The sequence below is a fragment of the Marmota flaviventris genome, chromosome 10 (assembly GCF_047511675.1).
Source record: "Marmota flaviventris isolate mMarFla1 chromosome 10, mMarFla1.hap1, whole genome shotgun sequence".
NCBI classification, from domain to species: domain Eukaryota; kingdom Metazoa; phylum Chordata; class Mammalia; order Rodentia; family Sciuridae; genus Marmota; species Marmota flaviventris.
In genome coordinates, this window is record NC_092507.1 from 82,572,470 (window position 1) to 82,588,567 (window position 16,098).

Below are 16,098 nucleotides of genomic sequence, written 5' to 3' on the forward strand. Positions count from 1 at the left end.
TTCACCATGTAGAAGTGCTTTCAGTTTCAGAGTCAGAGATAGAAATTAGGAAAACAAAGAAAGTAGAGCTACCTGGTCCCTCAGGCCATTATTTTTGTTATTGCTGAAGTACCTCATCCTCACTCCAACTGGGCCAAATGCCCAGATTGTGGTGAACTTCACAGCTGACAGGGATTCACTTGTGGCCATTATTTATTAACCTAGGTAATATAAATTTAATTAATATTCTTTAAACTATTTATGAACACTTATGTCCTGTAGGTTTGAGATATTTCACAATAAAAATTAAGAGTTCTGCTTACAGTAAGGTTGAAACTTTATAACTATAAAATTCACATTTCATATTTCAACATTTGTGAGGTGAGCATATTCCCATGGATTCATTGTTACCAGAAAACAATAAGCAAAGCAAACAAATAAACCAAGAAACAAAAAAACCTACCTGCCAATGAACTATCAACTCCAAAGACAAGGCATCTAGAGAAAATTATTAATGTTTATGAGGAACCTGATTAAGCATATTTCACTATTTCAGTACTATTTTAAAATGGTTTTATCAATATGATAAAATGTAGTTTCTACTTTCAAGGAACTACAAGGTGTATGTGACAGTGAGGTGGGGGAAGCATAGGTTTAAAGGAATAATTAGAAAATAATAGATGAGTATAGGTGAAAGAGAGCAGATGGATATTTTTGCAGCACAAAGGGAAAGATTTTTACATAAAAGTGGCACATTAACTGACTCCAGTAAAGTAAGCAGAAATTAATTAGGCAAAAGGCATATATGTATGATGTGATGTGGCATAGCATAGTGTGGCAAAGTTAGGAAGATCTTAACCAGACATAAAGAAGGGCAGTAAATGCCGCAGTCTGGCTGGGCACAAATAACCGAGCCGCCACAAAGCCTTGTAGGTTCAAACAGCAATTCTTTATTCCCCAACTCTCACCGGCACTGCACACACACTCTTCGCGAACAACACACCTTCCACCTCATCTCCCTGAACCCCACGGGAACTCCAAAGTAGCGGGCGCCCGAGGAAGATTCCCGGAGCCGCCCTATTCCCGGAGCAGGGTCCATATACAACTCAATCAATCAATCCAGCATCACAGCAATTATATACAGATTAAATCATCATCTCAATGGTTTGCTGGCATCACCTTTCAACCATTCCCTCTGGCGATATGCCAGGCGTCATTCTGACTTCGCTGTGGCTCTCAACAAGTAAATCAAGAAATGGTATGGTGGGTACAGAAACCGGGGGCATTCTGTTGGCTGAAACATAAAGTGGAAGTCTTGGAGGACCTGGTAATGAGACAGCATGTTAGGAAAAGTTTGTACACCATGTTACAAGATTGGGCTTCGTTCTGCCATGAAGGAAAGTCAGCAAAGGATTTTAAGGTTTTGTCCCAGTTTTGTGTTTTACATAGAGCAGAATGTGGAGTTAATAGAGAAAAGAACAGCAATTACAAGAGGCAAAAGGTTACTGCAGTAATTAAGAGATGCAGCCTGTCCCTAAATGAAGGATAATGATAGGCAAGAGGGAATAATTGATGGAATAAGGACATTGGTGATATAACACAAGGAACTGAAAGATGTACTTGTCATCCTCAAGACCAGAAGAAAGGAGTATAAATGGCTCATATAAATTATTTAAAAGGTAAGAGATTGGCAAGCTAAGAAAGTTTGTGTTTCATGGCTTTATTTTTCTCAATGAAAAGTCATGGGTAAAGAGTTGACAAGATGTGTGAAGATTTAGAATAGTAGTTGAGAAAAAGGAGTCTATGTGTAAATCAAAGGATTAAGAGGAGAAGCCAAGGATCCCACTCAGGTTTGGAAATATAGCATCACTAAGACTGGGAGATTTTTCACTAGCCACATACAACTTCTCAAGTATAGAAAAGGGAAGATGATGGATTGGAGCTCTGATTGGAGGTTTTATTGGGCTGTGTAGGGAGAATGGGATATCAGAATTTCTCTGAGTAGCAGCCAAAAATCTTCCTTGAGGTGACCGGAGCCTTTATTTTCCCCAGCACTTGTAAAATCAAAACCAAAAGAAAAGGTCCCCTTTATTTTAAAACTTCTCTCCAATATACCCATAATGGGAGGGTTGTATTTATCAGTTTCTTTGGGGAAGAACAATGTACAGTCTTATTTAGAGTCATTTGGAGTTGAGGTTAAAGACTCATAAAGGGTGTCTCACTAAAATGTTCAACCAAGAAGAAAGAGATTACAAACATAAGAAAGACAGGAGCAGAAAGAGATCTCAGAAATCTGACTCCTGCACAGGAATACTCTTCATTGTCACCCCTAAGAATGTGAGAATAACTTCATGAATACTTGTTGGGAATTAATTTATCATGTAAACTAGACAAGGATGAAATTTCACATATGGATTAGTGCAAGGTATTCATATGTAGTATACACAGATACAGGAACTGAAGGCAGAATGGATCCGGAGGATTTGAGCCCCTAGGTGTGCACATCCATATTGCACACCCAGTTTACCAAGTATCAGGATGATGCCTACTACAGATTTTCAAGGACAAAGATTCAAACCAGTCCCTCTGTGTCTCCTGACTGCCTGGCTATGCCTAATACATGGGAGGCATTCAGTTGATAAACTCTATTCTGAGGCATTCCTCTCAAGGACATCTTTTATAAGAGGAACTGAAAAGAAAGAGTGACTGGATCTCTGACCTTTCACTGAATCCAAATAAACAACTCAAAGCCCAGCTCAGTACTGTCATTTTCATATAACAAGGGCATGACATTTTCAAACATCAGCGCACTATGATAGCTCATGAAAATTTTCTGAGAAAAACAGAATAACAAGAAACATATGTGTTTAGTAACTATTGTACAATTGTGTGGCTGGGCTACAAATGAAGTCACCTTAATAACAACCCCATGCCAAAACTGGCAGTCATCTGTTCCTAATGGTAAATCCTGGCTTTCAGATCTCTTCTGGCTGGTCCAGGATATTGTTTGGAAAGTTTGTCAGATTGGTCACTATTGTGGCTAATATTGGATTAACCAACAGTCATATCAAATCTGTGCTTAGGATGTCAGCCTAGCAGGGCTATTGCAACAATCATATAGGAAAATGTATTGGGCAAGATTTAGATTTCTTTTGATTTGAGAGGAGACTGAAAGAAAGCAGGAGATTGAAAACATGCTTTTGTAGGCAATTATATCTTCAAAAAGTATTCTGTTGCCTCTGTGGATGGATATTGTCAGCAGATATCGTGCCATCTAGTCCTAAATGAAGAGGCAACAAACACATGAGATACTCACTGTGTTAATCATCCATTTGTTGTTGTGACAAAATACAAGGAATAAACAGCTTAAAATGAGGAATTTTTTTTTTTTTTTTTTAGCTCAGAGTTTCAGAGGTTTCAGTTCACAGTCGTTTGACTCTATTGATTTGGGCCCATGGGAAGGCAGAATATCACTGTAGATAGGGGAGAGTGAAGCAAAATTCCTTGGCTGGAATGATTAGGAAGGAGATGTTGGGGGAAGAACAAGGGTCATACATGACCTAACTTCTTTTTACTTGACCACAACTCTGTAAAGTCCTACCACTTCCCAGTAGCATGACCCTGGTGACCAATCTTTCAACACATGAGCCTTTGGGGCTCCAGATCCAAAGTATAGCAGTCACCGAGGAGGAAAGGGAGCATGTCCAAGTTTATCTGACAAAGATAAAAGGCAGAATATGTTTCACAATATCACTTTATTCATGCAGCTACAGAGTATCAAGGAACTCAAACTCTAACTAAAAGCTAACAGCATTTTGACTAATAGAAGTCCTGAGGGGACTGATTTAATGGATAGATAATAATTATTCATAAATTAATTATAATTAGCATATCAATTGTATGTAAATCCATTACTTCTGAAGCACTTGAAGGTGTTGAAGGTGCATAGAAAAAGTAATTTATAATCTACTTTATTTTAAACATACAGCTTACAAGTAAACTGTACTGTCTTGTGAGCAAAGAATTACTTTGGCAAAGATTAACTTATTTTGAGTAACTTCTAAATTATCTGAATATTGTGAAGTTAATAAAATATGAATGAATTTTCTATTTCTCCTTCTGATTCTCCTCCTCCTCCTCTTTCTCTTTTTCTTCATCATATTCTTTCCTCCTCTTCCTTTTTTTAGGGAAGGAAAGCCAGAAGATGTGCCTATATTTGACATGAATAAATTAAGATCTAAGGACAACTTAAAAAATTATAAATCATTAAAAATTTATCTTAAAATATACCATAATTGGTCATTTTGCATTCCAAACCACATATAACATCAGAGAGGCCAGTCCCATATCTTCTATTGTACTGTAGCCATGTGACCAATGGGACAAAGTTTTTCTGTTGCTGCCAAAATCCAACAAATCTCTCTGTATTCATGGAAAATGGGAAAAAGGGATATCTTTGATGAGATAAAATAAGCTCTGTTTCTTTTTAATATCAAAATGGTATAATACATTATATTTATATTATATAAAATTATTATATTATTTATGTGAATCTCAGTGGGAAAATATACTATTGGCCTACAGAAGCTTCCAAATAAATTCCCAAGACATTATAAGTATCGTTAGAGAGCAACTAACCTAAATATCTTAGAACTTACTTATCATGTATTCTTGTTAATATTAAATAGAAACTATATATTCATTGTTCTCTTCTTCTAAGATATTGAGTCTCAGTGGCCAACTGTTGAGAGCCACAGCCGAGTTGGAATGGCCCCTGGCATTTTGCCAGAAGTAATGGTTGAGAGGCGAGCCATTAAGATGATGCAGGATTGAAACAGGCTCTGTATTCAATTGTATATAGACCCCTGCTGTCCGACTCAGGCGCCCACCCGCTACTTTGGAGTTCTCCCAGGGATTCCTGGGGAGTTCGTGTTGGTTGGTGAAGTTCCGGTGGAGGGGGTTCCAGTTGGTGTGTGGTGTTCCTGGAAGGGCCCTGTGGGTGGCGTTCACTTGAGTTCGGAAATAAAGTTTGTTCTTGCTTGAGTGGCTTGTGATTTGTGCCCAGCCAGACTGCGGCAGCCAACTGTTTTATAAAATAGTCTTGTAACTTTAGAAAGGTTAAAATCTCAAATGCTTACTTTGAATTTCTACATAAATATCTCATATACCTCACGTCCTTCTGCTCCTTAAAGTCTTGCAATAACTCCCTATTACTTTATTTAAGATAAGGTTTAAATTCATTACATGGCAAATTCAGATATTTCAAGATAAGATTCATCATCATTCTCCATTCCTTATACTAAAATCCTCAATATTATTATTTTACCGCTTTTACCGGTTCTAAGCATTCTATTCACTTTTGTGGCTTCCTATCTTTGCACTTGTGGTTCTCTGTTTTTTTTTTACCCCATGTACCTATTGACAATTTGACAGCTGAAGCTTCAGTCACTCAAAAAAGTTGATCATGTATCCATAACTGCTATGGAGATATATATATATATATATGAGAGAGAGAGAGAGAGAGAGAGAATGATTAGGAAGGAGATGTTGGGGGAAGAATGCCGCATTCTGGCTGCAGCAAAATAAGGGGGGGGGGGGTGACGGGCAACTTGTGGGAGAAGGAGTGGGAGCCCTTTATTGTAGGACAGGAGGGGTATATATACATTCCACAGAGCTTATCTTAATTAACATAAACTAGATACAGCAGTCAACCAATAAGGAATCTCCACACTTAATGGCTCGCTGGCATTACTTCACAAACCACTCCCTCTGGCAAAATGCCAGGCGCCATCTTGACTTGTTTACAGACCCTAACATTTCCTCCTTTTGTTAATTTAAATAACGACCATAGTGGTTTTTACACAGACACCATAAATAATCTGCTACAAGCAGAAGGGGAGGATACAAAATGCCACAATACCAAGCCAATTGATGGCTTCATGCAAGAAGCCTTTGGAAAAATTATACCAGCAATGACACCATTAGCAAAGGTACCGAGTTACAATTTGTTGTAGATTACAGTTTGTTGTCTCAGTCCAGGTAAAGCAGTGTCTCAATAGATTAACTCACAGTCCAGGTAAATCACAGTCCAGGTAAGTTCTGCAGGCAGCTAGTTTAAATCACAATCCAGGTAAGTTCTGCAGGCAGCTAGCTTGATCCGAAGTCTTGTCCGGTTCTCAGCAACACTGGAAATTCTTCCACCCTCGTCCTCACTGGCACTGGGACAAAGGTAGGAACTCCGGCAATGATGTTAAAGAAAGTCCTGTAGTATTCCAGCAGGAGCTAAGAAAACAACCTTCTGAACAATTTAGTACATTATCTCAAGGTTTTTTACATTTGAAATAAGCCTTAATAGTGCTCATTACTCATTAGCTTCCAGGTGTGGGAGAACCATTGTAGTTACTGGCCTTGGAAATGATCAAACTTCAGGGATGCGGGACCTCTTCCGCCTGCAGCATTCTGGGCAGCCCCAGATGGCCCCCGGAAGAGTCCGGGGAGTGTTCCGGACTCAAACTGCCACTGGGCACAGGGAGCAAGAGCCTGCGAGACTATGCCTCAGGGTCAGGTCTGGATTTGGGCTCTCGCAGTGGCGTCCTGCTCCCCGGGCGGGAGGCAGGGAAGGGCCGGCTGCCACTGCTTGGAAAGTCCTTGCTGCGCCATGACCGGCTCACGCTCGTGGCAGCCGCCGCGCCGATTCACACACCCTCCGGTAACGAAAAGTATTCAGTAGTAGCCTTCTGCTGCAACTTTTTCCTGATAATCCTTCTTCTTCTGAACTTTCTTTTTCTTTCTGACTAGAGTTCCTGGGCTCTTATCAACACATGGTTCCACTGGGGTGCCTCTTTCCCTTATCAATTTACTTAACACCCCTTCCATATTTTCGTCACAAAGACAATACAATACACTGAGACAAAACAAGACACAAACATACTGCATCAATCTTCTCCATTTTCTCAAAATGGCCATTTTTCCTCTCGCCCTATCTAGGGACGAGCAGATTTGCCCCCGTCCTATCTATGGACGGGCAGCTTTTTTTTTTCGTCACTTACCCCTGAGTGTCCCGGGGCTCCCCGGACAGGCCACCATCTGCCGCAGTCCAGCTGCAGCAAAATAACCCCGGGGGGTGATGAGCAACTTGTGTACATTGATACAGCAGGAGTGGGCGCCCTTTATTGTAGGACAGGAGGGGTATATGTACATTACACACAGCTTATCTTAATTAACATAAACTAGATACAGCAGTCAACCAATAAGGAATCTCCACACTTGATGGCTCGCTGGCGTTACTTCACAAACCACTCCCTCTGCCAAAATGCCAGGCGCCATCTTGACTTGTTTACAGACCCTAACAGAAGAACAAGGTTCATGCTGACCTAACTTCTTTTTACTTGGCCACAACTCTTTAAAGTTCTACCACTTCGCAGTAGTGGTATATATATATATATCCATATCAAAATTCACAGGTTGGCAACAATCCCCAAATTCATGTGTTCATGGTATTTGGAGTTGGGGCCTTTCAGGTCATGAAGGTGGGGCTCCCATTATTGAGGTTGATGGTTTCATAAGAAGAGAGTGATAGAGCTTGTATCTGGCAAGGAAGGCCCTCACTAGATGTTGGCTAGATATTGGACTTCCCAGACTCCAGAACTAAAGAAACAAATTTCTTTATAAATTACCAGAATGTGGTACTCTGCTATAATAACAGAAAAAAATGGACCAAAATACTAACTTTCAATTCACATCATGAAAATATTACATAGAAACTCTCTTTGGGGTTTCTCCTGGATATCCTGATGCTCAACTGAATTATAATCATTGATTTACTTGTCTCTCCTCTGCATTAGAAGTCAAGTTACTTGAGGTTGAAGACAGTTAAATTTGTTGTTTCATCTTTATGATCCCAGAAAAACCTACCTAAATTTTTTCAATTTGCAATCTTTACATACTGCTTTTTTAATTATCCTTTTCCTTGGCTTAGATGCCACCTTAACAGAATAGCCTTCCCTAATTTCCTTACTGAAAGACAGCATGCAGTTCTCACTGTGTTACACTTTTCCTATCAGGACTTGTTATTTTTCCACATAGTAGTTTCTTTGTGTATTCTTAATGGCACTTAAGGTAACATTTGTAGTTATTACTTCTGGGGGGAGGGGTACTAGGGATTGAACTCATGGGCATTCAACCACTAAGCCACATCCCCTGCTCTATTTATATTTTATTTAGAGACAGGGTCTCACTAAGTTGCTTAGTGCCTCTCTTTTGCTGAGGCTGACTTTGAACTCAAGATCCTCCTGTCTCAGCCTCCCGAGCTGCTGGGATTACAGGTGTGGGCCACTGCACCTGACACTATTTCTTATAATTAGCAAATGGTTCAATCAAAAATCCCTTCTTCCCCATTGTTATGTTTTGGCTATGAGATGTCTCCCAAATGCTCCTGTGTTATTATGCAGAAATATTCAGATGTGAAATTATTAAATATGAGAGCTGTGATCTAATCAGTCCATCCTACTTTGAATGAATTGACTGATGGTAACTGTGGGCAGGTGGGGCATAGAGGAGGTGGGTCACTGGGGGACATGCCCTGAAAGGATTCATGTTCCCTGTGGCCAGTTCCCCTTCTCTCTCTGCTTCCTGGCAGCCATCAAGTGAGCAGTGCTCCTCCACCTTGCCCTTCCACCATGATGTCTTTGGCCCAGAGCAAAGGAGTTGGGCCACCATAGACTAACCCTCTGAAACCATCAGCCAAAATAAACTTTTCATCTTTTAACTTGTTCTTGTTGGGTACTTTCGTCACAGCAATGAAAATCTGACTTACACACATACCCTGGAACTTATTGCAATTCCTGCTTGATAAAAATGATTAGAATTTCACTTTGATCCATAACACCTGTTTTATCAAACTCACAATAATACCAGCACCTAAACCTAAAAGAACAAAAGAATTAGAGAAAGGCCAGGAATAAAAAATACTAATAACCTTCCAAAGTGAGTGGGACATAATAATGGCTTTAAGGTACCGAAATAGAAATACATAGTATATCTGTGAAGTCCCAAAATACTCAGCATCATAGAGCTATAGCATAATATCTTTAGAAGTTTGTATTAGAAACTAATATAATTGTGGGCTGGGGTTGTGGCTCAGAGTAGAGCGCTCATGTAGCATGTGTGAGGCCCTGAGTTTGTTACCCAGCACCAGATAAAAATAAATAAATAAAACAAAGGTATTGTGTCCAATTACAACTAAAAAATGAATATTAAAAAAAGAAACTAATATAATTGTAATGATGGCAAAGCAGAAATGTCATTGTAAGAAGTGTCATAGGACTTATTTTTTTTCAATTAATTTAGTGTATGCCATTGGTGCATACAGAAAATTTTATTTTTACCCTCTTTACATTATTGATAGAAAACTTTATTTATCCACTCAGATTTTAAACATATATAAACTAAGGTTATAATTAAAATAAGATGATTATTGGTCATGACTCTTAAGTTGCAAGTAATAGAAATGACCAGCTTAAGAGAAAGAGGAGGGAAAGAAGAGGGAGAGGGACAGAGACAAAAGAAAAAAACAGAGAAATTCAAGGATAAGAATGTCATTGGGCCTTAGGAGAGACTGGGATTATGATCTGGGAACCCATTGTAGGTAGCTAGACAGTACAGTCCCTGTCTCTTCAGTCCCTGCCACTTAGTTTTGTTCTCTTTTTGTATCAGCTTTATCTTTTTACTCCTTCTTTCAACCAAGTGTCTCCCATCTGCTTCACATGGTGGAAAATGGCTGTCCATTTACTTCTGTGTTAACATGTTACCTTTCTAATCCCCTAAGAAGACCACGGGAGTCTTTTCTCCTCTCTAAATTTGTTAGTGGAAGAAACTGACTGGCACTCTTTGATAAGCTGCCTATTCCTGATCTAATCAACTATGGCCAAAGGGATTTCTCCCACACAGCACAAATAGGGTGGCCAAAAGCCCATCCATGTGAAGAGGGTCAAGGAATTAGGAAAGAGATAAATCATAGAGCAAGAGGATTTCGTTCATGGGATAAACAGATATCCCATAAGTGCCCACATCAAAATACTTCATAACAAATTCTAGAGCAAAAAGGGACCCCTCTCAAAAAAAAAAAAAAAAAAAAATCACCAAGTTCAATCCATTCCCAGTGCAGGAATCCCTTCTCTAGTAGATGCATTCAGCCTCTGCTTCCACACTCATAATAGAGATCTGACTAAAGCAGGAGGCAGCTCATTCCAGTGTGAGGCAGCATTATTGTTAGAAGCTTCTTTCTTATGCTGAGCTGAAATTGGCCTCTCTGTAACTTTAATTCATTCTGCTTTGTAGAACAAAAAATAATATGCCTAATTCCTCTTTTTATATGACAGCTCTTTATTTATTTGAAGATAACTAACATGTTCACTGGTTTTCCCCAAGGTAAATATCTCCAACTCCTTCAAATATTCTTTCTTTGATATGGATGACTTATCCTTCATTATTTTAGTAGTTAGTTTGTTTTCAATTGTTTAGAAAAGATATTCCTACCAAAAATGTATAAAGCAATGAGGAATGACCTTAGCTCACATCAGATTCAGTCTTCAGAAGATCTATGATCCAGCAGCCTGGCTACTCATTCATCTTTCCACACATATTTAGGGAACATGTACTATATGCCAGGCATTTGTACTAGGCATTTGAAATATTTCAGGGACTAAATAAACTGTCATTCTAGAGTTTACATTCCATTGGAGGGAGATGGATAAATGCAAAATAAAATTAAATAGTATTTTAGAATATGATATGTGTTTTGAACAAAGAGTAGAACATGGAAAGAGGGACTGAGCTTGTTGGGGAGGTATCAAAGGGGCAGTATTAATAGTGTGATTTGAGTACATTTCACTAAGAATGGGAGATTTGATCAAAGACTTAAAAATGAAGGAATGATCTGGGTGGAGGCAGGGAATATTTAAGGGAAGACCAAAGAAACATCTTAAGCAAAGGCCCTAAGAGGAGACAGTATATGACATGCTTTAGGAACACTAAAGTAGGTCAGTACTTTGGTGAGGAATGAGTTAAGAGGAGAGTTGTTAAGGACAAGGTCAGAGAGAGGACCGAAGACCAGATGATGTTGAGCTTATAAACTTTATAAGAATCTTAGCTTTTACTCAGAATGAAATCATGTTTCATTTCAGGATTCTGAGCAGAGAAGTGACGTGATCTTATATTTTATAAGGATCTCCCTGGTTTCTGTTAATAGACTGTTCAGATGCAGGATTTCTGTCAGTCTTTCTGTAGGTTTTAGATTTAGGTAAGCTTCTTTTGTGTTTAGTGTAGACACAAGCATTGCTCAGAGCTACATGCATCCATTAAATACCTTTGTGCCCATCCACAAACATAAATTACAAACATAAATTCCATACTTATTGACTCACCTGTGAACCAGTCCCTGGATTCAATGGAGTGCCAAGCTTTTATTGACTTTAGGTCTATATTACCAGAAATTATTGTGATAGAAGGCAAAAGATTACATGAATTAGTCCCCCCAGGGAGGGGGGAAAGAGAGTCATACCTACCCAAATCCCATGGCTACTCAACAAGGGAAGAATAGAATGAACATTTAGCTGCCAATCACAATACCCTCCACAATTGTCCCTAGTATTATTATTTTCCTAACTGTTATTCTAACTCAACATAATCAGTGGGCAAAATTTGAATAGAGCTCAGTGGGCCTATGGCATCTTTAAATAAATATTTTAATATCATTGACAAACTCTAATATTTTAATTGTTTTGGATCGGTTGCTCATGACTTCTTCATAGGGACTGCAACCAAGGCAAGCATCTCCTTACATGTAGGGTATTTTTGCTGCTGAAGTTTTTAAACTAAATGAGTCTTTATATTTATATTCCTTTTTAATAGCATTTTGACTGCTGATTCTATCTTCTCAGTATGTTATCCATCATTTGCAAAATTTGTTAAGCATATTTTATTGTAAATATTAAATAAGAACAAAATCACATTCCCTTCTCCTCTTAAAAGGATATTTTATTTCTGTAGTTGAAAATGGATTTAGAGGATGAGGAGATCATATATTGAAGGGAATCTATTGATGTCTTGAACAGAGACATCTATTACAAAACAAGAGACAACCAAATCAGAACTATTTCATATCTCATTTCTCAGTTCATCATTGCCATTACTAAGGATTTGAACTTCTTTGAAGACTCCAATATATTCAAAGACTTTCAAAAGGCTAATGGCTTCCATTTGTTATGTGGTTCCTTCATTTCTAAAGTTGTCAAAGAACTTAGCTTGGAAGAGTTACTCATGCCAGGTATGTGTTTAAACTTATATGGTGACTGAAATTGCAGTATTTTTGTTTACAAATCACATGTCCTTAGTTTTCACTTATATGACTATTTGCATAAAGCCACAGACATTATGATGTGGATTTTTGTAATATTTTTATTTCACAATGTTTAATATTATGAAGCAAAATGATGTTGTTTCTTTTGTATCAACCTTTCCCCCCCATCTTTTACTTTTCTGTGTCTCTTTACTTTTCTCATTCTCTCCCCACTATAAGTCTTTATGTATGATCATTCTAAAAAACTGCTGATCTACTCAAAACTATTGTGTTCTCCTCCAAGAATAATCTTCATTATGTGCGCAGTATAGAAAGGACAGCCAGCTATGCTGAGCTTTTTTCAGTAAACATGTAGATAAGCAGTCACTATTGCTGAATACAAAAGAGGCGATGTTTGTGCTAAAAATGTCCTTTGCTCCCTGCCATCTAATCCCATCTCTTTTTTAATGTAAAATTTATTTTTATCAAAGGAAAACCTGCACAGTTTAAAAAGTAAAGAATTCTGCAAGATTTATCACGAAATAAAATCCCAGACTACACTCTTCTATCTCATTCTTTCTCATCCACAAGTCTCATGTCCCAGAAGCAACCACTTTTAATTCTCCTTTGATTCTCAGGCCACTGAATAATAGGTTCATCTGCTATCTTCTCATCTATCAATTATAGACCCTATCTGCTGACTTCCTACTCTGGAAGATAAAGATGTATAACCCCATTTCACATACATATACACACATTCATACTTCCCTTCTATCCTACTAAATGATTCACAATCTTAATTTTATTAATATTTAGTGGTTATATTATTATAAAGACATAGCTTTTAAACAACTGAATCACAGGTATGACTATGATTATGACTATATTTCCAACTACTTTTTATTTGTTCTAGAGTTATTATTTTTTAAAAAAAATCTAAATATTTTTAATTAATGCTTTTCCTAAGCTTACCAATAGCCCTATAAACCTCTGCTCAATATATTTAGTGTTTTTTTTTTAATCTATATGTTCCATGTTTTTCCTGAAGATATCTTTCATGGAGACCTCTAGCCCCACATTCCACTGGAACACAGGGCCTGCTATATGGCTCTTGGCATAGGGCTTCTTTCACCAACATCCAATTTCCTTTTCCTCTCCTACATGTTGGATCTCAGATTTTCTTGGATCCTGTGTTTGATAACCTTTTTTAAAATTTAAATGTATTTTACCTAGTAATTTTGTTTATAGTATTTATCCAGCAGATCTTTATGTGGGAAATGACTTAGAAATGAGATTATTCATTACAAAATTATTTGTAAAAAACAAGATTGGAGGCAACCTAAATTTCCATCAATATCATCTAGTTAAACAAATTCTGACTGACTAACTCAGTGGAATATTATGCAGCCATATATTAAAAAATAGGGTAGTTCTAAATATACAGATAAGGAAAAATCTCCAAGATACTTATTTCAAGATTACAAAATATATTGCAGAACAGTGTGCATAGCAGTGACCACTTTTTAATGAAAAGAATAAATATGTTTATGAACTATATAAGTGGTAGAATATCTCCAAAAGGATAAGCAGTAAGCTGATAAAATGGATTACTTCAGGAATAAGAAACTCAGTAGTTGGAGGGCAGGAGTACAAAGCATATGCCTTTACTTTTTGTAACAACTTTATTAATATATAATTTATATACTTTAAAATTTACAAATATTATGTGCTTAATTCAATGAATTTGAATATATTTAAGTTATATAACTTCACTAGAATCTAGGTTTGGGTCATTTACATCATCCTATAAAAAAATCTTTATGTAAATTTACTTTTATTTCCACTCCCACTCCAAGTCCTAGGCAATCATTTAATCTACTTTCTGTCTCTACATTTTTACTTTTTTATATTTACACATTTATATTTTTTAATTTTTTTTCTCAATTTTGAACTTATACCACCTATTTGAAAATAAAACATTTAATTGACCCTGTTATTATTCCTTCTACTCATAAGAAGAAACTGACTCATGAAAAAAGTGATATATTTAGTACTATAAGCAGACAAGAGGCGGGGCTAGGAATTAAATTAGAGCATTATGAACATGATCCCATTTCCTATTTTTACTGCCTCAATATTAGACTTCATTTTGGCTTAGCATAAACTGAAATTTAGATTTAATCATTGTTCACATAAGTGTAAATCTCTGTAAAAGGTCAAAACATTTACCATTCAGATGGGAAAGAACAAATCATTGTACTGAAAAAATATATGGGTATGAAAATAATACTGCTTAAGCACTTCACTTTTTATTGCCTTATTTTGTTAGGAATCCATAAACACTAATATAATCTTGTCATCTATTAAAAAAGGTTGGCCATCTGCTAATGTTGAGATTAATAATCTACCCCATAGTTAACTCATAAAATCATACAAATTTAGATTCAAATGGGACTTTAGAAATTTATCTATGACATTTCCCCAGATTTATTCCTCTAGATACCAGCCAATCTAATTACTTTAGTGACATGTTTAACCTTTTTGAAAATCTTTATATAGATTTATTTATATGAATATTACTGGCTGTTAAAATCTAAGAACCAAATTTGTGGCTCATTCCTTCTCCAGTGAATAGTAATAGCAATAACAAAATAATAAGGATGATGATAGCATCCTATATTAAGTAATTACTGTGGCCAGTCATTGAGCTTTGGGAGGTGCTTTACATACATTAAGTCATGTAGACCTTGAAACCATCTAGGATAAAGAACTTATTTTTTAACCCCATTTTCAGTAAGGATACTTTTTCCTATGGAGGTTAAAGAAGATGCCTAACGTGACATAGCCACTAAATGAAAGATCTCAAATGTGAATCCAGGATTTAATTAACCAGTTTTTGTAGTGCCCCTATCCATAGGGAATGTGTTCCAAGACCCTCAGCAAATGCCTGAAACTGTAGATGGTATCAACCTCTCTATGTGTTGTCTCTCCTGGTACACCCACACCTATGTTAAAATTTAGCCTACATATTAGGCACAATAAGAGATTAACAGCAATATTTTTAAAAGAACATTGGTCACAACATGAAAGTTATGTAAATGTTGTATCTCTCAAAATACCTCAACTATACTTTCATCTTTTTTCTTCAAAGAAGCACTTTTTGGCTTCTCTTCGGCATCTGAATTGCCAGCTTTACTACTCTTGGATTTGGGGGCCATTATTGAATAAAACAAGTATTACTCAAATACAAAAGAACTGAGATTACATGATGATCAAATTGATTAGAGACACAATTGCTAAGTGATTGTTGGAGGGTAGAATGTATAACTTGTATACATTGAACAAAGGGATGATTCACATCCTAGGTGAGACAGAGGCATGGTAGAGATTTCATCATTCCTTACTCGGAATGGGCACAATTTAAAACTTATACATTGTTTATTTCTAAATTTTCCATTTAAAATTTCAAGATGTTTGTTAACCATCAAAACTGAAACCTTGGATAAGAGAGGGAAGGGATAATACTGCTGTATGTTGCTGAATTAGCCTCATTCCTGATTCATGTTTGTTTTGTCTTAATTCTTAGTTCATTTTTTTAACCTAGTACTTTATGTTAGCTCAACTTGTAAACTACCTTAAATCCTTTCTAGAAAATGTTTGCTTAAATAATTAAGCCTATTGACTATTGTTTATTTGCCATATTGTACTTTATTAGGAAGAAAAAGAAATTCTGTACCCCCTCATGGAAGAGTTTGTCTTTGCCAATATAAAGCAAGAACAAA